This window comes from Sciurus carolinensis, chromosome 7, assembly GCF_902686445.1.
Source record: "Sciurus carolinensis chromosome 7, mSciCar1.2, whole genome shotgun sequence".
Lineage (NCBI taxonomy): Eukaryota > Metazoa > Chordata > Mammalia > Rodentia > Sciuridae > Sciurus > Sciurus carolinensis.
In genome coordinates, this window is record NC_062219.1 from 112,019,480 (window position 1) to 112,040,776 (window position 21,297).

The window sequence follows — 21,297 nt, forward strand, 5'->3', positions numbered from 1 at the left end:
GAGGAGTTGTCCCTGAAGTAGGGACACTATCAAGCAGATTTTTAGTAGAAGGTGAGTTGGCCTCAAAAATAAAAATGGCCAGGCATGGTGGTGCACACCTGTAATCCCAGCGGCTCTGGAGGCTGAGGCAGGAGGATGCTTGAGAGTTCAAAGCCAGCCTCAGAAAAGGTGAGGTGCTAAGCAACTCAGCGAGACCCTGTCTCTAAATAAAATACAAAAAAGGGCTGGGGATGTGGCTCAGTGGTTGAATATCCCTGAGTTCAATCCCCGGTACCCAATAAATAAATAAAAATAAAAAATAAAATAAAAATGGACTCTAATTGGGCAGTTTTAAAATTGAGCACCTACTGTGTACCAAATCTGGTCTCAGGCTTTGGGGACAAAGCAACATAGAAGGCAGAGCAGCATCCCCAGCCTGATGGAGGGTCAACTCTAGTGAATTATGGCAGGAGCCGAGTCCCAATGTGGTAAAGGTACTTTCCCGGACCCAGACAGACCCCTTTCCCTGCCCTTCTCCACTGTGAGATTAGGACAGGCTTCTCCTGGCCCTGGAAAAGAGTCGCTAGCCAGTACCAAAGGTCTCACCTCACTGACCCTGTGGGCTCCTAATCTGGCTCTGACCCACAAGACTCACACGGGCCTGGCACGGCCTGGCAAGGTGTCGTAGACACTACAGAGCACCCACCCTGCCTTGGTCTCTGTCCAGGCCTAGAGTGCTGCTTTGCCATGGCCCAGCACGTTTGGTAGCCTTGTCCCTTGAGTCCCTGAGCTATGTCTACTCTTCCCTTGCTCTCTCCTCCTCCAGGACCCTGGGGAAATGGGATGCCTCCTCATTTCTGAAGCAGTGGCCAACCAATTCAGGACTGAACCTACCGACGCCCAGCTCTCCTGAAGCGAGGCCAGGGTTCTGTTCCCTTCTGTGGGACATCCTCCTTCTCCCAGTAACTGCCCTTGATCTTCTGACAGTTTGCTCTGCCCGCTGTTCCCAGGAGCGTGTGGAGGCCTGGCTGCCAAAGCAGCTGCTTCCCCATCTCAGGAAAAGGGCAGTTTAAGAACTGACACTTTATCTCTCGTCCCTCCCTGGGAGCTATTAGGCAAGTGAGGTGTTTACTTTCTGAAGCCCTCCCTGTTTAGCTACAGGATTAGTTCTAGCCCATTTACTCACCGCATCCACTGGCCACATGCTGGAACCAGAAAAGCACATCTCCCTTGCATAAAAAATGTTTAATAATGATAGTTGGGTTTGGCCAGAAAATGCCAGTGAGCCTTTAAAGTTCAGTTATACTGCCCACTCTGACCTCCACGGCACACAGCAGGCCGCTGAGCCACAGAGGTGCCTCCCTATACCCCCTGCCCACCGGTAGCAGCAGGTCCACAGGACAGTGCTGTCCCCTCCCCTTCAGACTGGGGCTCCCTGAGGACAGGGCCGTGTCTCCCCATTCCCACTTCACGTGGGTCTCCCTCCTTCAGCTCTACCTGTCCTGGGCCCAGCCTCCTGGCTCATTTACAAAGGCCAGACCTGTGTCAGTGCTGGCAGATGTCACAGATAACCCCACTTGGCCCTTTAGGAATTAGTCTAAAATATACGATTGTATTTCAGGAGACGTAAGGGTGTTTCTGAAACCTTGGGGCCCAAGACAGTTATAACATATGTCCATTTTAGACTTTGGAAAATAGGGCGCTATAATTGGAAAAGTTAGCACAGCCCTAAGTACAGGGAGCCGGTCCCTTTACATCTCAAATACCAGGTATTTAGGTGGCTTTCTTGGAACCTGGCATTAAGGACACGTGTGAGTGGGTCAGACGCATTTCTGAGGAGTGAGTGGGAGTGGCCCAGGAGCGCTCAGGCAGGGCAGGCGGTGCCATCTCTGAGCCCCACGGCCTGGCACGTGGACCCCAGACTCACCTCCCTTCTTGCTCCTCTCTTCTGACCACGGTTCTCCGGGAGCACATGGTAAGCTCAGAATGGCTGCTGTGTCTTAAAGCATGTCAGACCCGGCTTCCTCCAGGGACGGAAAATAGGTCCCTGCTATCTCCCGAGCATGGCAGCTGTGCCCTTGGGTGTTGGCGCCAGACTGTCCAAGTTCAAATCTTACCATTCCCATTCAGGCAAGTTACCTAACCTCTCTGGGCTTCTATTTCCACATCTATAAAATGGGATGAAAGTTATAATACCTACTTCCCAGGGTTGTTGAGATGATTAATAATCATGTACATAAAGCATTTCACACAGTGCCTGGCACATAGTAAGAACTCAATAAATGTTAGCTACTATAATTATATTTTAAAGGGTTAAAAAATATTCCCAAAGCAGCGCTTCAGCAGACCCGGACTCTCTGCAGACCCCTCCCCCGCCCACCTGGCCCTCCTGCTCTGACCCGGATGAGTCCTCCACTCACATTCCTCCGTTCATTTCTTTATTTCTCCACCTGGTCCTGCATACTTATACAGGTGAGCACTGCTGATCCCTCACTGAGGCCGTCAGTCCTCGTCCTCTGAATACTGCCCTCAAGCCCCTCTATGAGGGACAGGGCGCCTCAGCAGCATTAGAGAGCAAGTGTGACCAGCAGAACCCACAGCCATTCCCGGAGCTCCAAGTCAGAGCAATAAGCCAAGCCACAGTCACCCGGCAGGGTTGTGAGGCTGCTGCCCCTTCTGTGCTTCCAGAGCTACAGCAAGTACCCGGATAGCTTCGTGGTATCAGGCGTAGGAAGACCTGCTTGCCATTTTGAAGTAGAAAGAAGCACGATGGAGTTTTTCAGACAGCAACAGGGCCCGTGTCCATCCATGTGTGTTTCAGTTATCCAATGCTGCGTAACAAACCACCCCGAAAGTTAGTAGCTTAAAACAGCCATTTATTTGATCATGATTCTGTAAATCAGACAAGGTGGGGCAAGGATGGCTCGTCTTTGTTCCATGAGGCTCGGACTGGAAGTTCCACTTCCAAGCGGCTTTGCTCAAGTGCTGGCAAGTCGGTGCAGGCTGGGGTTGAGGGAAGGCCTCTGTTCTCCCCTGGGTTCTTACCTGGGTGGCCCCTCCTTATGGTGAGGTTGGGCTTCTCCAGATTGACACTTGGTTTCAGAGAAGAAAGATCCCAAGAGTGAGTGTTCCAAGATGACAGGTCCCACTGGGCAAGAGCTTACCAAGCCTTGCCACCATTGTGCTTGCTAATGTCCCGTTGGTCCAGGCAAGTTGCATGAGCAAGTTCAAAGTCATTGTGGGAAGGGACCATACAACGGTGTGTATACCACCCAAAGATCACCAAAGTCCACTGATACGTGGAGTCCCTGCCCCTGCTGTAACCAGACATATCCATGTCAGCCCAGAAGTGACTGCTCCATGGAGACAAGCAAAGGTGAGTATATCGATTCAGTTTCTGGGACAAAGAAACCCCAAAATACAGAAACTTCAACAAGATAAAAGTTGATCTCTCTCACACACATTCCAGTATGATCCAGGGATGACATGGAGACGTCATCAGGTCAGGGCTCCGGTCTCCTTCAATCTTGTAGCTCCACCTCCCAATGACAGCTTTCATCTCATGGTCCTAAATGACTGCTCCCGCTCCTGCTATCACGTTTGCATCCCTGCCAACAGCACAGGGAAAAATGAAAGAGTCCTCCCTTCTCAAAAGTCCATTGGCTAGCACCTAGTCACCACTACATCTAACTGCAAGGGCAGCAGGGAAATGTAGCGGTGGAGAGCTTTGTCTCCAACTAAAACTTCCATTTCCAAGAGAAAGGACACAAAGGAACACAGGGTGGTCCTGGCCACAGGAAACAAATGGCAACCTCAGGACATTGTGTCTGCCAATCTTCAGAATTGGGAATAGCTATATTCCTCACATTAGGAGCAGAGATTTTTAAAAAACAGCCCAGAACCATGGCTCCTATAAGGAGCCAGGACTTCCCTCAATCCTAGGGGACCAGCAGAGAGGACCAGCATTTGCTACAGCTTCTATCAGCTTCATTGCCCATGGGTGGCTCCTGAGCATATCCAGGGCACGGAGGAAGAGGGTCCCCTGAAAGACCATCTAAGTTCCAATGAGGACTCCAGAAATCAACTACCAGGCCAAAGCACTGGACAAGTTCCGGCTCCCAGGGACTGGATGTAGATCTGGACAGCAGAGGCCAAGGTCGTGGGTGGCATCCCACAGGCAAACCTGAACCCTGGCTTCAGAGAGCTCTCCTGGCCACCCCTTCCACCCACAGCTGGGAACAGCTGGCTGGGAAAGGGGGTGGCCCAGTGTAAAGTCATCTGGCTACTGAATAAAGGCTGACCTGAGGGTTGCGTGCCATCTCTGCCCACAGGGACGTTTCCGGCCTCAGCGTTGACTGCCTGAGACTCTCCTCTCTCCCAGGACCTGGAGGGGCTGCCACTGTCAGCTGTGTGATACTTTGTAACACATCACTTACCAGGCTTTCCTCTCCTTGATGGGAGGCTCCTTGCTTTGGAGCTAAAGTAGTGGATACTTTGTCACCCATAGGACCTGGGGACAGCGGGCAGGACAGGATCCTGCCCTTTTAAAAGAAATATGGGCTGGGTGTGGTGGCACACACCTGTAATCCCAGCGGCTCTGAAGGCTGAGGCAGGAGGATCTCAAGTTCAAAGCCAGCCTCAGCAAAAGTGAGGTGCTAAGCAACTCAGTGAGACCCTGTCTCTAAATAAAATATAAAACAGGGCGGGGCTGTGTGTGACTCAGTGGTCAAGTGCCCCTGAGTTCAATCCCCAGTACCAAAAAAGAAAGAAAAAAGAAATAAGGAAGATTCTCACAAAGAGAACAGGTAGGGCAAACCTGTCTGCGCTGGGAAGTGAGGTGCACCCACAGTCAACCCAGAACAGGGATGAGGTAAAATCCTCCGGCCGACAAGGAGCAGAAGGTATCATCAAGAAGCCCACCATCTGAGCGGCACCTGTGGCTCCCGAAAACTCTGAGAGGTTGGTTCATTCCCGAAAAGGGGCCAGACGCGCGAGGACGCACTCAGAGATTCTCCTGCCTAGAGGTCGGGGCTAAAGTCTAGTCCAAGTAACAGGACAGAGAAGGCGGCTCCTCCGAAACACTCATTAGGAAGCCAACCAAAGCGTCCTGGGCTTTCAGGACAAAGGAAAAGGGTGCCCTAAGGACCTCATCCTCCTGCACCTCTCAGCACACGTGGGCTGTGCACAAGTAAAGAAAGACGCTCAAGGAAGCACGGTCAGCCCGACCGACCACCCCAAAAAATGACAAATGCAATAAGTTAGTAGTACACCAGTTGCATCCTCTTAAAAATTTTTTTAGCAAAGTGCAATAAATGCTGGGACATCAGGTAGCTGTCCATCTGCCCTCAGGGCGCAACTTCCTCCCCTATGCACCCTGCTTGTCCCCGCCCCTTCGCAGCTGATTGGCCCTGACTTACAGGGTTCCAATTCATTGGCTTGGCTCAACCAATCAGTTTCTCCCACTTCACGGATGCGCTCAGAGACACAGAAATGATAGGCTGGCCTGTGGACATGGATTTGGGACTTCTCTTTGGGACTTCCCACGCCACACACGCACAGACTGGTGTGGGTCATGTGCACATGTTTGAGGTGAGGTAGGTCAGTCGAATGGGAACCTGTTGTCACCGGTTACCAACTTTACATCTTTGAACAAGTTACTTAGCCTTCCCATGCCTCAGTTTCTTCATCTGTAAAATGGAGATAATTATAATTCTTATCCCAGAGAGTAGCAGAGAAAATTAAGACAACCGATATAGACAATTGGCACAGTGCCTATGAGAAAGTAAGGAGGAAACTGTGAATGGTTATTGTTATAAGATGATGTATGCCCAGAGCTGACAGCTCTTTAGGTAAAAAAAAAAAAAAAAAAGAGGGGGCGGGGTGGGGAGCAGAGAAACAGAGATGAAGCAGAGAAGCTGAAAGAGAGCAGGCCCCTGGGAGCTGGAGGCAGCTGTTTTAGCTCCCGTGGGCTCCTGGCTCTGACTTCCCTGGAGCCTGACTGTAAGTGCTCAGTGTGGGCTGTAGCCTTACGTTACACCCTCCTCCGTTTACTTTTGAAGCAGTTTGGCAAACCACATCAAACAGCACAAAAACAGCTTTACCCGCCAAGCTGGGCACTTATCTTACAGAAATAATTAATAAGAAGGAAAAAGCCACATGCCCAAAGATGTCCATGGCAGCCTTATTTATATTAATGGCAAACTGGAAGCCATCAAATGTCCTGCCATCAGGGAGCAGAAAGTGTCTTGGATGGAATATTATGCAGCCATTAAGAATGATAAATATGAAGACCACACAGCTACACAAGAGTGTTTATGAAATAATAAGTGAAAAAGAGCAGAATACAAAATTATAGCAGACTCATGACATTGGGTTAAAGAAATGCGCATGTATGTGGACAGGACTGTCTGGGATCTCCAAAAATGATAAAAACAAGCTTATTCTTTGGCTATCTTCTCTCCCAGGCTCTTTAGAGGGAGGGGTTCCCCTTCCCAGACACCCCAGAGGCACCCTGTTCCAGAAAGGAGAAAAATGAAGGCCCTTCAGACTCCCCATCCCCACGCCCGGCTCCTGCCAGCCCCCACCCGCCTCTCTGGGGAGAGGATGCTCAGGCCTCGGGCCACTGGTATTTTTAGCCATGTCTCTTGCAGTCCAGAGTTCTAGGGTAAAAATAGCTGGGGCGGAGGGCACAGCACTAACTTTGCCATTTTCTGCCCCCCCTCCCCAGGACCAGGCGCCTTCTGGTCTTGGAGCCACAGCTTTCTGCTGCTTGCCTCTGGCTCTATCCCATCTCTGAGGTCTCAGTGGCCAGAAAAGAATGTTCTGGTATGTACATCTTGGAGCCTTGGAGCTCATGAGGGCCAAGTGTTCCATTTTATGGATGAGGAAACTGAGACCAGATCGGGGAAGGAACATGTCGGGAAGTAAGTGGCCCAAACAGTCCCATTCTCACCCACACCCCCTCTCCAGCACCCCCTTGGCCGCGCCCCCAAGCCCCCTGACTCCTCCCACTCCGATGGGGGAGGAAGACCCAAGTGATAGACCCGGATGTCAGCATCAGGTGAGATGGAGCCGGTGACCGGAAATCATGAGATGTGTCTTAGACTGCTGGCCCTAGAGTTTGTTGGCTGTGGGATCAGGGGCAGTTTGCTTTCTACCCTAAACTGCCATTTCTGGGTCTGTAAAATGAAGGAACTGGACAAAACCAGCTCTAATAACTTTTAAGTAAATGGGCTGTATCCTCCATCCCAAGCTAGAGGCCAGACCTGTAAGCTTTCTCCATTTTCATCTACCACATCAGCCCTGTCATCTTCCCAGGAACCTGCTGTGGGTCTCAGCTAACCAGGTGCCCACCTCGAGGGCTATCTGTGGCTGACGCTGCCTCTCAGGCGAGCTTCCCCCAGCTCCAGGCGAAAACTGGAGCCTAGAGCTCATCTGTTGGAACACCTTCTTAAGAAATGCATGCTAATTTTAACGCTAGCTGAAGCCAAATTTAATTAAGGAAGTAAATCTGCTAGCAAAAATAAATCCTACAAGTGTAGTTTTAAGGCAAAATACATGGGACTTGAAGATAGTCAGCTGCTAGAAGCCTGGTATTCCCTGCCACCCCTACAGAACGTTTAGAGTTATCCTGGCAAGTGACCCAGGAGGCTGAGGCAGGAGGATGGCAAGTTTGAGGCCAGCCTTGGCAACTTAGCAAGACCCTGCCTTAAAATAAAAACAGAAATGTGCTGGGGAAGTAGCTTAGTGGTAGAGAGTCCCTGGGTTCAATCCCAGTACTACATACAAACCAAAGTTATCCTGGAAAGAAAATACCTGAATGTATCCCGAATGCAGAGTGTGGTGCAATTTTATGTGCTTCCCATGTGACCCCTGTCTTAGTCCATTTTTTCTGTTGCTATAACTGAATTCCTGAGACTGGGTGATTTATAAATAAATTCATTTCTTATAGTTCTACAGCCTGGTAAGTCCACAGTCAGGGGGCCTTATCTGCTGCTAGTGGAAACCCTCGGCAGCATCTCAAGCACATTCAAGAGGCAGATCCGAACGGGCTGTTATAACAGACTCACTCTCTAGACACCCCATTCATCTATTCATGGATTAAGCCACTCATGAGGGCAGAGGCCTCATGACCCAATCACCTAGCCCCACCTCTTAATAACTCACAAGGGGATTCAATTTCACCATGAGTTTTGGTGGGGACTTTCAAACCATAGCCGTCCCCAACTCTGTCTTCCTGGACCTCACTTATGTGACACGTGTGGCTGTGGGCCAGCGATCTCAGTCCACAGTTCTGCTTCCTGACCTGATTCTTTGTCAGTCACTGCATCCCACCCAGCTCACAGATCAGCAGGAAGGAATCAGACGAGAAGTCACAACCCTGGCAGCGGCTGAGAAGCTAGGTGGGAGTAGGTGGCCAGCCTGCTGGTTCTTCTGGAGTGTGTGTAGTAAGGTGCGTGCCTGTACGTGCCTGTATATGTGTGTCTAAGCCCACGTGTGCCAAGAAGGGTCCCAGGATGCTTCATGTTCCCAGCACAGGGACTCTAAGCATCTGAAGTCTGCCACCAGTTAAGGACATCTTCTTAACTCTTTCCAATATTTCAAACGTTACCTGGAAATCCTACCCGTTCCCCTACTTAGTCGCAGCACAGCCTCTGATTCAAATGTCAAATCTCTGCCCTTAGCTGGCACTTCTCGGGAAACATTGATTATCTCAGGAACAGGCAACTCTCATTAATAAGATGGGGAAATGGATCAGAGCTTAATAAACTCGGCATATTCGGTAGACAAAACACAGAACCCAGGCAGGGACACTAATCCTGGAAGTCCTGGGACTGAGGGGGATGGACACCCCAGATCAAGGCCTCTGGAGAATTCTGAGTCAGAAGGCAGAGGTCTCGGGAGCTGCAGAGGCTGGAGAGAGCCCTGCATGCTGCCTGAGTCCTCAGGCCACATCAGACGCCCTTCCTTGTCTGAAACTAGAGTGGAGCCAGGCCTGGGTGGCCTGCAGCGAGCTCTGCTGGGACCAGCCGGTTGGCCTGTCCTCCTGCTGTTCCCCATCCGGGAAGCCACAGGCAGAGTCGTGCACTTGGCCTGGCACAAAAGAGGGTGAGAAATGAACAGGGTTGTCCTCCTCTAGCCAACTCTCTGGCGCATGTCCCTGGGGCAGGACAGTGGCTTGTGCTCGGGAGGGGCCGTGAGGGTACAGCTGGGATTCCCACCGCGGGCGCTCTGGTCCACGGAGTTCCTGCAGGCCTCCTGGCATCGTCTTGGGGCTCCTGAGCCCTCCCTGAAAACCAGGAGGCTCCCAAATACGAGTCCACATGTGCAGGTTGAGCACATAAAAGCTCCAAAAGTCACTTCGAGAGGGCGTGGCTCTGCTTCTGGCCCACACCAAATCCCCCAAGCCCCTTCACAAGGGTTTCGTACTATTACACACCCTCCCTATTGATCTTGAAAACAGCCTGGTTCATGGTCAGTCACTGCAGGTGCCTGTGGCAGAGGGGACCCCCATGAGGGTGCAGAGACAGACCTCAACCTTGGGTTTCCCCTCAGCTGCAGGCTCAGGAGACCAAATAGAGCCCCTCTCAGCATCCCCCATGTCCGCCAGCCCTCCCCTTTCTCTCCCCCTCCCTCCCCCACTCCTCTACCTGTAGGAACACCAATGCAGATGGCTCCTTTTATGTCTCTAGGGATCAAAGGGTTGGCTTTGGAAGAAAGACATGCTGCCTGAAAGCCACCCTAGCCAGAGCCCGGTCTGCACAAAGCACTTTCCTGCTTCTCCTGAGCCTCTCCCACCCAGCAGTGGGAGCCTGCACCTGACCAGCCTGTCCCCCTCCTGTTCCCCAGCGTCCCCACCACACACACACATCTCACATCGGCAGGGCCTTTGCCTCACGTTCCCTTGAAGCACATGCTTCTTGGCTTCTGTTGGGCAATTTGTCTGTGGAGCGTGTGGGCCCCGCTGGGTTAGGCACTATTATGTCTCAGAATAATGAGAAAGAGACAAAGAGAGACAGAGAGAATGACAGAGAGACGACAGTGCCTGAGCTGGAGGGACACTCAGACAGAGGAAAAGAGAAGCGGGTGGACAGAGGGACAGGAAAAACAGACAGGGAGACCTAACAGGCCACAGAGGAAACTGAAACGGGGGCAGGAGGCCCAGAGAGAAACAGAGGAAGCCAGCGAAGACCGGGAGGTGAAGAGGGGGTTGAGGCACACGGGGTGGATTTTTAAAAATACAGCTCAAAAATGAAGAAGAGCAAGCTAAATTGGGAAAAGAGGGAGACACTAGGATGTGGAGGTGGCCCAGGAGCAGCAGAGGGGCTTTCCCCAGCCAGGTGCAGGCATTAGGCCACAGCCTGGGGAAGGGCCTGTCCACGTGGCTCTGGGTCCCCCTGCTCTGCGTGACCAGGGTTCCATGGACTCTGGCTCCCCTCAGTCCTCACCCTCACTCCCAGCTGCCGACTACCCTCTAGGTTCTCGCCTACCCTCTGGGCCCGCCCACCCAGCTCCCACCCAGCTCCCAACCAACTCCCGGCCTGGACGAGACTCCAGGCAGCCTCTGGGATAAAGGCCTGGAGGCGGGAGGGGTCAGGTGCACCTCCGTCAGGATCTATGGCCCCGCCCACTGTAGAGTGGGGACTCCACTCTCCAGCACTGTGGACCCCCACTCCAGCACTGACAGCCCCAGGGGAGGTGGCAAGGGGGCAGTCAATCCCAGGATGAGTTCTCCACACCTCGCCCCTTCCCTTCTGCCATGTCCCAGGCGGCCCAGCTGATCCATACCGCTGACCCCCACTTACACCTGGCCTGGCCCTTCTCTAAAATGGAAGGAGCGAGACTCTGTTCCCACCCGCCACCAACTGGCTGGGTGACTGGGGTTCATCGCTTCTTCCCTCTGAGCCCATTTTCCTTTTCTGTGAAGTAGGAAATAATCGCAGCACCTGCTCAGAAGGTGGCGTGCACATTAGATAGGACAGAGGGACCTTGTGCCCAGCACAGGCCCTGACACAGAGCAAGTGAGGGGCTGAGTGGTACCCATCACAGCTGTGACCAGTGGCAGTAGCAGTGGCCATGCTGGTGGCTGATGAGGAAGAAGCGTTCCAGCCCTGTGTGACTCATGGAGACTTGGTAAGCGTGAGAGGATGGGAAAGGCGTCCCACCGGCGATGCCTGGATCAGAGCTGGCTCCTCCACCGAGGCCTAGCCAAGACCCTGCCAGTTGGGCAGCTTCTCCAGGAGGCGTAGCGGGCTCAGTACTTTTAGGGGCCCATGAAAAATTTGTTTTAAGTCAGAAGGAAAAACTGATCTTTTACGTCAAAGAAAATGTTTTCTTACACAGTATGCATGTATTTGTTTTTATTCCAACAAGTTGTAAAATGTAATTTGAAAAAAAAATTTTAAGGGAGGCAGGGACCCCCAATAGCAAGTCATACCAGGACTGCTCAGCCACTTCTGCTGGCTAGTGAGGAGCAGAACAAATGCACTCCTGGTGGCCTTAACAGACACAGCCCGACCGGAGGAGGCAAAGCCCTTTTGGGGAAGTGAGCCTGGGGAATGGTGGGACAGAGAGGGGGATGTGAGCAGAGAGCAAATCCAAGAGTCGTAGCCCCTGCTCTTGGGGAGGCCCCAGGCCAACAGGCAAACAGTCTGATAGCTAGAGACCACTCACGGATCCGGCAGGGAGCTCCAGTCTGAGCAGACACAGCCCTGTCTCCTCAGGAGCCGGCGTCCAAGGGGTATATGTTCCTCTCCTCAGGGAGCCCTCAACTCATAGAAAGAGAAAATCCAAAAATTAGAGGAGGCAGCTGGCATCCCCTAAGGAACCATACAGATAACTGTATGGCCAATAGAGAAGCCCAGAGAGTTCCCGGTTGCTCTCTCAGGGAGAGAGGCATCTTAGGGGACTTGGAGCCCCTGGCACAGAACAGGGAGAGACATGGAATCTGGCATTACAGGAGGAGACGCTGGCACTGCTGTCAGAGGCAGGAGCCAAATGAAGAGGGAGGGTTATGGGTCTGGGTACAGCAGGGTCTCAATGTCCCATCAACCCCTCGAGGCCTTGCCCAGACCTATGGCCTCCACAGACCATGGTTGTCCCTAGGGTGTCTCTGTCAGAGCTGCACAGGGACACAGGAGTCACCCCTAGTGCGGTCAGGTAACCACACTCCCCAGGTACCCCCCCCCCCAGCCAGGGCCCCTACAGAATTAAATTACCATATTGGAAATAGCAAAGTAAACACCAATAGGTAAAGTGCAAATTAAAGTCGCTTCTCCCAGATCCCTTATTTATAGACCTGAGCTCAGCAGCCGCGCCCTCCTGGGCAGGAGCTGGAGGAGCAGAGCAGGGCACCTGCCCTCACCTTCCTGCTTTGAGGACATGGGCCTTCTTTCTGGCAAGGATGAGGGTAGAGAATTCTGGTCACCCCACCGCCTGGACTCCCAGGGTTCTACTACTTGAGGGTCTCAGTGAAGGTTTGACTTGGCACAGGGGAAGATGATAGCCTTGGAGTTGGCGGGGGCAGGAATCCGTTCGAGGAGTCAGGCTCCATGGGACTGATGTCGGGTTGGAGGGACTCCCGTGGAACAGGGGATACCAAGAGCTCATCCCTGCGTAGCAGTCGCTGTTCTGAGCGCTGTGTCCTTAACTTCCTCTCCACAAGACGCCTCTTATCTGACCCCTTTCAGGTTCTGAGGATGCTGTGGGGACACTGAGGCACAGGGTGGTGACCACACTTCTCTCAAGTGTGCCATCAGAGATTCGAACCCTCAGTCTGTTCTCTTAACTGCCATGCTATGCCATTTGCCTCTTGGGGGCTTCTCCAAGTGAATCAGAGCCAACTCAGCAGTCCCGTGCCTGCCTGCCTGGCACTTTCCTGGTCTCCTGTGGTTTCACCTAGGGAAGTGCTGGGCTCCATGCCTCGCCCAGCATCGGGCAGGTGGACCACCTCAGAAAGGCCTCCTCAGGGCTCATGGCCTTCCCCAGGCCTGAGTGCACCTCCCTCCCCACCCCTGGCCCACGCCACATGGATGAGGACAGTCGACTGAGGCCGTGAGACTGTGCGCTCCTGCACGCAATGCCAGCATGCGACACCAGCCGGCAGGGGCGGAGCCTGACCTTGGCCTCATTGGCACGGTGCTGTAACCACGGCGCACAAGGCCACGGATGGTTAGCCACAGGTTCATTAGCGGAGGGAAGATGCCGGGCCGGGGCCAGGAAACCACACTTGGCCCAATTTGCTCATCCCACCAGACCTGGGAAGGCTGTCACCATCTTGGAGGCAGGGAGCCAGGAACAGAAGCTGCGGGCTTGGCAAGACGGGGAACGGGAAGGAGAAATGGCCACATTTTGTCAAGACGAGAAAGGGCTTGCCAAAGCCTTATGCTCTCAGCCCCACGTCTGAGAGCAGTTTCCAGTTAAAAAACCAAGGGACACCACCAGCCTGACCCTTCACAAATATCTCCCACCACTGGGCAAACACCACATGCTAAAAATAATCCCCACCCTGAGTGCGTTGACTGGAAGCACTGGCCGAGGGCAGGCAGCCCAGGGTTGGGGCTCGGCTTTGCTCCCTCTGGACACACACCTGTCAGGGGCCTCACCTCTGTTGCTGGATTAACCAACAAGGCTTCTTACCTATTTGGTGAGGAGAAGACTCCAGCAGTTAACGATCAGGAGGAGCAGTTGGGCTGGGAAGAACCTGGATCTGCCTCCCCCAGCTGTGCCACCGTAGAGAGGTCACTTTCCCCCTGGAGGGCTCATCTTCTCCCTCTGCACAGTGGGGACAGCAATTCTGCCCAGTCAGAGAACAGAGACCATATGAAGAATAAGGGCCCTGGGCTGCCCTTCCCCTCAGGCCTATAGGGACAAGAAAGCCTGGCTGAGTCTGGTGTTTTCTATGGGTCCAGGGTGGCACTAGGTCCTGCCCTAGAGCGATTATTTTGGCCTTCATGATGACCTTGATTGGCAGGTATTACGACCAGCTCTATCTCACAATTGAGGAGACTAAGGCACAGAGGTGTGGGCACTTGCCCAAAGTCACATCTTGACTAACGCGAAACTTGAACCCAGGCCTTCTGGCTCCAGAGTTTTAACCTCTCCAGAAACCATATGACATATGTCATTGGAAGGGTGGAATTGAAAAACGGGTGTTGTGTGTCATCCCCAAAGACCCCCAAGAACCCACCTCTCCTCAAATACATTCTGCTGACAGCTGGAGGGCAGAGTGAAGGCGGGCAACCCCTCATGCCCCTCCATCTCTGCCCCTCCCTGGGGCAGCCAGGCAGAGCTGGGAAAGCCACCGGCCAGCTAGCAGGATAACCCATGTGTGGAACGTGCCCTGGTCACAGTGCCCTGGTGGGGTGGGGGTAATGGGCTGCCAGCCATGTGGTCCCCAGCCCACGCACTGTCTGGCCGTCTGGGGGGTGGGATGGGGGACCCATAAATAGCAGGCCTCTCACCGGTGTTGGGAATAGAAACCCAATCCAAACAGTGTGGTGAGTTCGGGCTTTCCAGAGCAGCCGCAACCCCCAGGGGCCTGGAGGCGACTCAAGGGCCCCCTTCGAGTCTCCTAAGGATCAGGTCATCTTGGGGAGAAAGCCCAACTGGTCCCAATTCCAGAATCCTTCATAGCTTGGGAAGGAACACCAGGAATTGGCAGAAATACAACAGGTAATATTTATTGAGCACCTGGTGCTGTTCTAAGTGCTTTATGTGGATTATCTCAAGGAACTTCACCACAGATGGATGAACAGGACTATCATTCTGCCCATTTTGCAGATGAAATCAAGTCAGAGAAGGGCAAAATCACATGATGGAAGTCACACGGTAAAAGGTAAGATGGAAACCAGGCCCTGGTTGCTGCCCTTTCTCAGACCTGGGGATACAGACCAGTCACACTGGGAGCTGCCCCTGAAGTCATCTTGCTGTGGGGGAGCCCAGCACCCAAGGAGAAGATAAGGCAAGTGTTAAAGGCCTGGGCTTTGGAAGCTACTGGGCCGTTTTGCCACGGGGAATGTGGAGCTTCCTCCCACTGTGCAGATCCCTGAGGAGTTAGGGTCCCAGGACCCCACTAGGGCTGATCTGTTCCTGGGCCCCCTCAGTTCTTCAGTGGGATCATAGAGGAAGTGAGGGGTCCTAGGGCCATTGAGACAGGTGCCTGGGAGCCCAGGGAGACAAGTTTTGAGGGTCTCACCCCCCTGCCACCCACTCAGGGGACCTTCTAGGATCCTTAGACCCAGAGAGGAAGTTCATGGTCAACTGTCGATGCCCTTTTGAGATGCAGACAGGCTCAGATACCACCTCTTTGCATACAGACCCCACCAGACTTGAGACTGTATTCGTGTTGGCCTGTTCCTGGTGGCTGCCCTCCCTCAGGGACCCTCCTCAGGACACGCATGAGCACTGTTTGCTGGCCTGGTAAAGGCCTTCATTTATCTCCTCCTTCCAGGCTGCATTGCCAGTGACCAGTGAAGACATGGAAAAACCTGACCAACTGTCCAAATGTCTCTGAGTTCTCGGAATGAGGAAGCCTATGTATATGTGGGGCACCAGCAGGTGACAGCTTGTGGCCTGGATTCTGAGAGCACAGGTAAATGTGCCCACCACTCCCCTGGAAGGACAGAAGGGGTGGAAAGACCCCTGCCAGGCAGGCACCCTGGGCATTCTCAGAGCAGAAGCCCAGGCAGCTCTAGGCATGGCCGGGGTTGAAGGCTGTCAGCAGCTGGGCCAGCAGGGGAGCGAGGCTTTCTCAGAACTGGCTTTGAGGAAGAGGCTGCAGCCCAGCAGATCTCCCTCAGTCCAGGTGCCCAGCCTGCCCTCCCTCCTCTCCCGGGATGGCTCTCCACCCTGTTGAGGCTCGTCTGTCCAAGGGAGTAGGCTGTGGCGGGCTTGGGGCTCCCTCCCTGCTCCCATATTCTAGACAGAAGGGTATAGTGAGGGAAGGGAGGTCTGGGCCCTGCTTATTATCCCAACCTCTGGCTTCAACTGTCATGGTCCCCCGGGCCAAGTTGGGCTAGTGGTGGCACAGAGAGCAGAAAGTCATTTCCTTCTCCCCTTCGTCCACATGCCTGGCACATAGAAGATGCTCAGTAAGTAGTATTTTGAGTGCATGTGTGTTCAGGGGATCCAGGAGGCATTTTGGAGGAAACTGCAGACATGGAGTCCAGAGTCTGCCAAATTCTTCTGGGCTTCAAACTTAGGCCAAGAGAAAAAGGGCCTTGCTTCCCCCAGGCTTCAGAATCAAGAGAAAGGAAGTGAGGATGAAGTGGCTACAGATGGAGCAGCCCAAGAACCAGGCTGTGCTTAGAATATGAGGCAGATGTAGCTCCACACTGAACTGAGCTGAAATGGGGCACAGGAGACCAGGCCTGGGGCCCAGCTCTCTTGAGGTCACTGAACCCCTCAGCTTCCAGGGGCTGTGCAGCTTCCAGTCAGGCTGCACAGGACAGCAGAGCCCAGGACTGGAGGACCTTGCTGTCACCCCTTGGCCCAGCCCCTGGGTGCCCAATGGGTAGAGCCTTTGACTCATGTCTTGACCCTGATTTATTATCCAGAATGTATTTACGGAGCACAGGCCACCTGCCCCAGGGATGTAGGGCCAGATCTAGCAGTGAACAGGGAGCCAGGTTGCTGCCATGATAGGGTTGACGTCTTAGTGAAGTAAGGCAGGATGTGTGTGTGTGTCTCTCTCTCTCTCTCTCTCTCTCTCTCTCTCTCTCTCTCTCTCACACACACACTAACAAGGTAAAGGGAACAGAGAAGCCCGTGTAGGTGACACTGGCAAGGGGACCCAAAGCAAGTGCAGGGAGACACACAGGTGTCTGGGGGGAAAGCCTTCCAGCAGAGGGAACAGCCAACACCACGGCCCTGACACTGAGCCCCTTTGAAGAACAGCAAAGACAGACATGCAGAGGGACAGAGTGGGCTAGCGAGGGCACTGGTAGCAGGAGGGAAGAGGACAGGCCTGTGGGAATGCCAGGCTTGCTCTGCTGCTGTGCTGGGAAGAGACCAAGGAGGTGAGGGCTGAGCAGGAAGACTAAAGAGGGACTGTGTGACCTTGCACCTGAAACTTGGCCTCTGAACTTGAGTCCTCAGCTGTGAAAAGTGGTTCCAGAAGCAGAGGCCTCACGGGGTCATTGAGAGTTTTACCTTCAATGAAAGGATCAGTCTGAGAGGGGGATGACTCAGTCCTTGATAGGTGATAATGTTCTTTCTGTCACCTTAATGTAGGAACTCTCTAGACACACCCTGACAGGGATGTCCTGCCCCTGCTTGAATTCTCCTGGTCACAGGAGCTCTCCAGAGAGGTCTGGGCTTCTCTCAGAAGCCACTTGTACAGGGCCTGCTATTTTCTCCAATGTGTTCTCTAACAGCCAGGCAGGAAGTCCCCAGGGGGACACTAAAGGGCCATGACCAGGATTTGCCAGTGACTGGGGCAGCTGCTGACAAGCTGTGTGTCCTGATTTAAGGTTCTGGCCAGAGGCCGGCCTAGGGCAGTACTGGCCTGCAGAGTGGGGTGGACAGCAGGGCTCCTCATGGGGGTAGGGAAGAGGTGGCAAGTGCAGGGTGTCTGGGGGAGAGGGGAGGGGGGCATGTGGGTGTCACATCATCACAGCTTCTCTCCATCCCACTTCCAGTGTTCTGGGAGGACCCAGGGAAGCCTGTGCTGGCTGGAACTGCCAAGCCTCCACCTCTGTGCTCAGGCAGCCTGAGCCCCTGGTTCTTCCCACCGGTTCCTTATGTCACGGATGACCCACTGTCAGTCTTGGTCCCTTTGTGCTGCTCTAACAAAATACCTGAGACTGCTAACTTATAAAAAAACAGAAATTTCTTGGCTTATGGTTCTGGAGACTGAGAAGTTCAACAGCATGGTGCTGGGGGTGCCTTCTTACTGCGTCATCCCATGGTGGAAGGCAAAGGGCAAGAGAGGACAAGAGCAGAGGAACACAAGGGGCTGGACTTGCCTTTTTAACAAACCCACTTCCAGGATAGCAACCTTAGTCCACTCCTAAGACCAGAGCCCACACGTCCCCAACACTTCCCATCAGGTCCCACCTCTCAACAAGTCTGCGTTGGGGGTTGTTTCTGACACATGAACTTTGGGGGACCCATTCCAACCACGTTACTGTCCTATAAAAATATATTAGACTTGGTGTCTGACAGGGCCTTGCAGACCCCAGAGTGACTCTTGTCTTAGATCAGATGCACTCTGTGGCTGACGACAAGGACAGAATGGGACTACCCTTGACCAAGTTCCTGCTCTTGCCAGGGCCTGGGCAGAGGCTTCGCTCATTCATCCCTCCCAAGAGCTCTCTCTGGAGGATAAGCTTAGTGCTGCCCCCAGAGCCCTTCATCAGCCCTAGGTACCTCCCCCCATTTCTGTGACTTTCCCTCCTGTCACTTCCTTGGGTGACTGCCCTCAGGTTGTGGGAGCTGCTTTACCTGCAGAGCCAGAAGTGCCTGGAAGTTTTCATTTCCCCAAGTGGCCCTTAGCCAATGACTGGGGCACAGGAGCATGAGGTCCCAGCTTCCTTGCCTCTGTTTGGTACAACCTCAAGGCACCCTGGAGTCCTCCCACAGGACTATGCTGAAGCCATGAATTCCTCTGAAATTCATGCACCTTGCTTGCTTCTTCTTTCCATCCTACCTCCCCTACCCCACTCCTGGTTCCCCAGGAGCTCTCCCAAATCACTTAGCCATGCATTCTCATCTCTGGCTCTGCTTCTGGCAACCTGTCCTAAGACACCTATCCAGGTGATAATACAATTAGTAACAGTAGTGATGAAAATACCTAGTATTTATTGAGTATCTACTACATGCAAAATATTGTCCGAAGTGTTTTACAGTATTCACTTCCTTAATCCTCACAAGATCCCAGGGAAGTAGTAACTCCCATTATCCTCATTTCACAGGCGAAGGGACTGAGGTAAGAGAGGAAAAGTCAGTTGCCATAGAGATACTATTGCCATCCTTATAGGGGTTCGTGGCAGAGTCGGGATTCTCACTTGGTACCCTTTCCAGAAAGGCAGGAGCGTGCACACACACACACACACACACACACACACACTTCTAAGACATGGCCTCCTGGCTTGTGGGTGAAGTTGCAGCAGATGCCATGCCTGGTATTACGTAGGCATTGGCAGTGTCCCCTGAAACAGCAGAGTTGCAGACCCAGGGCAGGCCGCCCCACCAAGCCATGATTTGTTTGTCCTCATGTGTTCATCAAATAAAGGTCAATCCCAGAGATATTTCTCATCCAGTTCCTCTAAGTCAAATGGATTGGGCTCAGGGTGGTCCTGTGCGTGAGGGCCACCCTTGGGGCTACAGATGTTCGGCCATTCCTGGGAACAACCTATGCTCACAAAAAACCTATTGAATAAATACATGAATTATTTCAAGGCCCCAACCCAGTCAGCCTCCACAGAACCAGTTTTTTGGCAGAGAAAGTCAGATGTGCACACACACACATATGGTCGTTAAATTGAATCAACAATAATAAAAATACTGTTCCCAATAACTTCTGAACAAACAAAATCAAAATCAAATCCAGCACTGTGATTAAGGGCCAGGCATCCCACTTTGCCAGATGCCCCAGAGACCCCCACACCCTGCCACCTAGACATGTAGGACAGAAACCCTAGCATTCAGAAATGCACTGTCTACCGAGGCTGGGCCTTAATGACACTGGGCAGCATCCTGGCCCTGAGGACTCCAGGAGAAGGGAGTGTCCAGCACAGGGCAGCTACGTTTTAAGTTATCAGCTGAACAGCCAAGGGCCTTGAGTGGCCAGCCCTGCTCCACCCCCATCCCAACTCAGCAGGTCACTCTGGACCACGGCTGCTCCCAGGGGCTCCGGCTCCAGGCCTGTACCCTTTCAGCCCCACCACCAGGAAGGCTGCAGCCCCAGCTGAGCCCACCAGACAGTTCAGCGAGAGAATGTCAGAATCCCTGTGGGCGCTTTCTGCCATCTTTGAAGGCCCTTACCCTGTGCGTGCAGGCAGCCCTTCTTGTCTGGTGGAGGATGTCAATGTACCCTTTGTCACAAATCCCTTTCAGAAGCAAAGCTATTCAGACGGGCGGCAAACTTTGAGACGATTCATTACCAGGCCGGGCAGCAGCCAGCCGGCGGACTCCGTCCTCCCTGGCTCCATCCTCCCTGGGGAGGGGTGGCACCCGGGGAGCCAGTCTGGGTGGGAGCCAGGAGCTGCAACCCCAAAGAGGCCCCGAGGAGCCCCACTCCTCCTCTGAGGGCTTCCTGTGGAGGAGAGGGGCATGGCCGGCAGGGCCTTGTGGCTTCCGGCGATATCCTCTAAGAAGGTGTCAGCTCAGCAGAGAGCCTGGGTGGAGGCCCGCTTTCCGAGGTGGGTATGTTCATTTCGTCGGGGCTGCAGATACCTAGGAGGGTCTAGTTCCCCATCACCCTGCGGCTAGGGCAGCTGGCAGAGGCGAGGGGCCCTGTGTCCAGTCTAGTGCCAGGGACAGAATGGACCATCTCCAGGAGCTACAGAATAAACAGGGCAGGTGACCACTCCCCACTTAGGACAGTGACCCCCAGAAGATCCGCTGGGGCCATTGCCCCCGGGACTGGGGAATCCTGTGCTCCTGGCCCCTGCTGAGCCACTTCGCCCCACTGGCTCCTGGCCTGGGATTGCCCTCCCCATCTATCCTCCTCATTTTTCCTTCTCATTCCATTTCTTCCATCTCTTCTCCTTTCCAGCCATTCAATAAACTTCTGTTTTTTGTTTGTTTGTTTTGGTTTGGTTTGGGGTTTTTTGCATTCATACACTAGCCCATGTGCTGGGTCCTGGGAAACAAAACCAATAAGAAACCATCCCTGTCCCAGGCAACGGAGTGACAGATAGTGACCGTGGTGGAAGCAAGTCCCAGGAAGGGGAAGAGGGGTGTGCCAGGGTCTCTAGAGTCACAGTTTCCTGCCTGGGAAGGGCGAAAGGCTGCCCAGAGGAGGGGCCGCTGAGACGAATTTTGAGAAATCAGGTGGGATTACCAAATGGAGAAGGTGAGGACATTGGGAAGACATTGCCTCTGAGGGAACAGCATGTGTAAAAGCAGACAGGCCAGGCACAGTGGTGCACACCTGTAACCCAGCAGCTCAGGAGGCTGAGGCAGGAGGATCGAAGGTTCGAAGGCAGCCTCAGTGACTTATCGAGGTTACAAGCAACCTATTGAGACCCTGTCTCAAAATAAAAAATAAAAAGGGCTGGGGATGGTGCCCAGTGGTTAAGCACCTCTGGGTTCAATCTCTGGTGAGAGAGAGAGAGAGAGAGAGAGGGAGAAAGAGAAAGAAAGATGGATGGA

The 21,297-nt window shown here is 53.4% G+C and overlaps 1 long non-coding RNA gene across 2 annotated transcripts in view; it reads right to left on the reverse strand.

Annotated features, from left to right (window-relative positions):
• Nucleotides 1-20,177, reverse strand: part of LOC124989643 (uncharacterized) — a 47,322-nt gene extending 27,145 nt beyond the window's left edge. The window contains exons 1-3 of one of the 2 annotated variants that reach the window (XR_007109597.1): nt 19,966-20,177; nt 13,618-13,774; nt 2,411-3,587 (exon numbers count right to left, since the gene is read on the reverse strand). This is a non-coding gene — a long non-coding RNA (uncharacterized LOC124989643). Of the gene's footprint in view, nt 1-2,410; nt 3,588-13,617; nt 13,775-19,965 lie in introns of those variants that run through there. The other variant, XR_007109598.1, reaches the window with a different exon arrangement.
• Nucleotides 20,178-21,297: the final 1,120 nt, after the last annotated feature.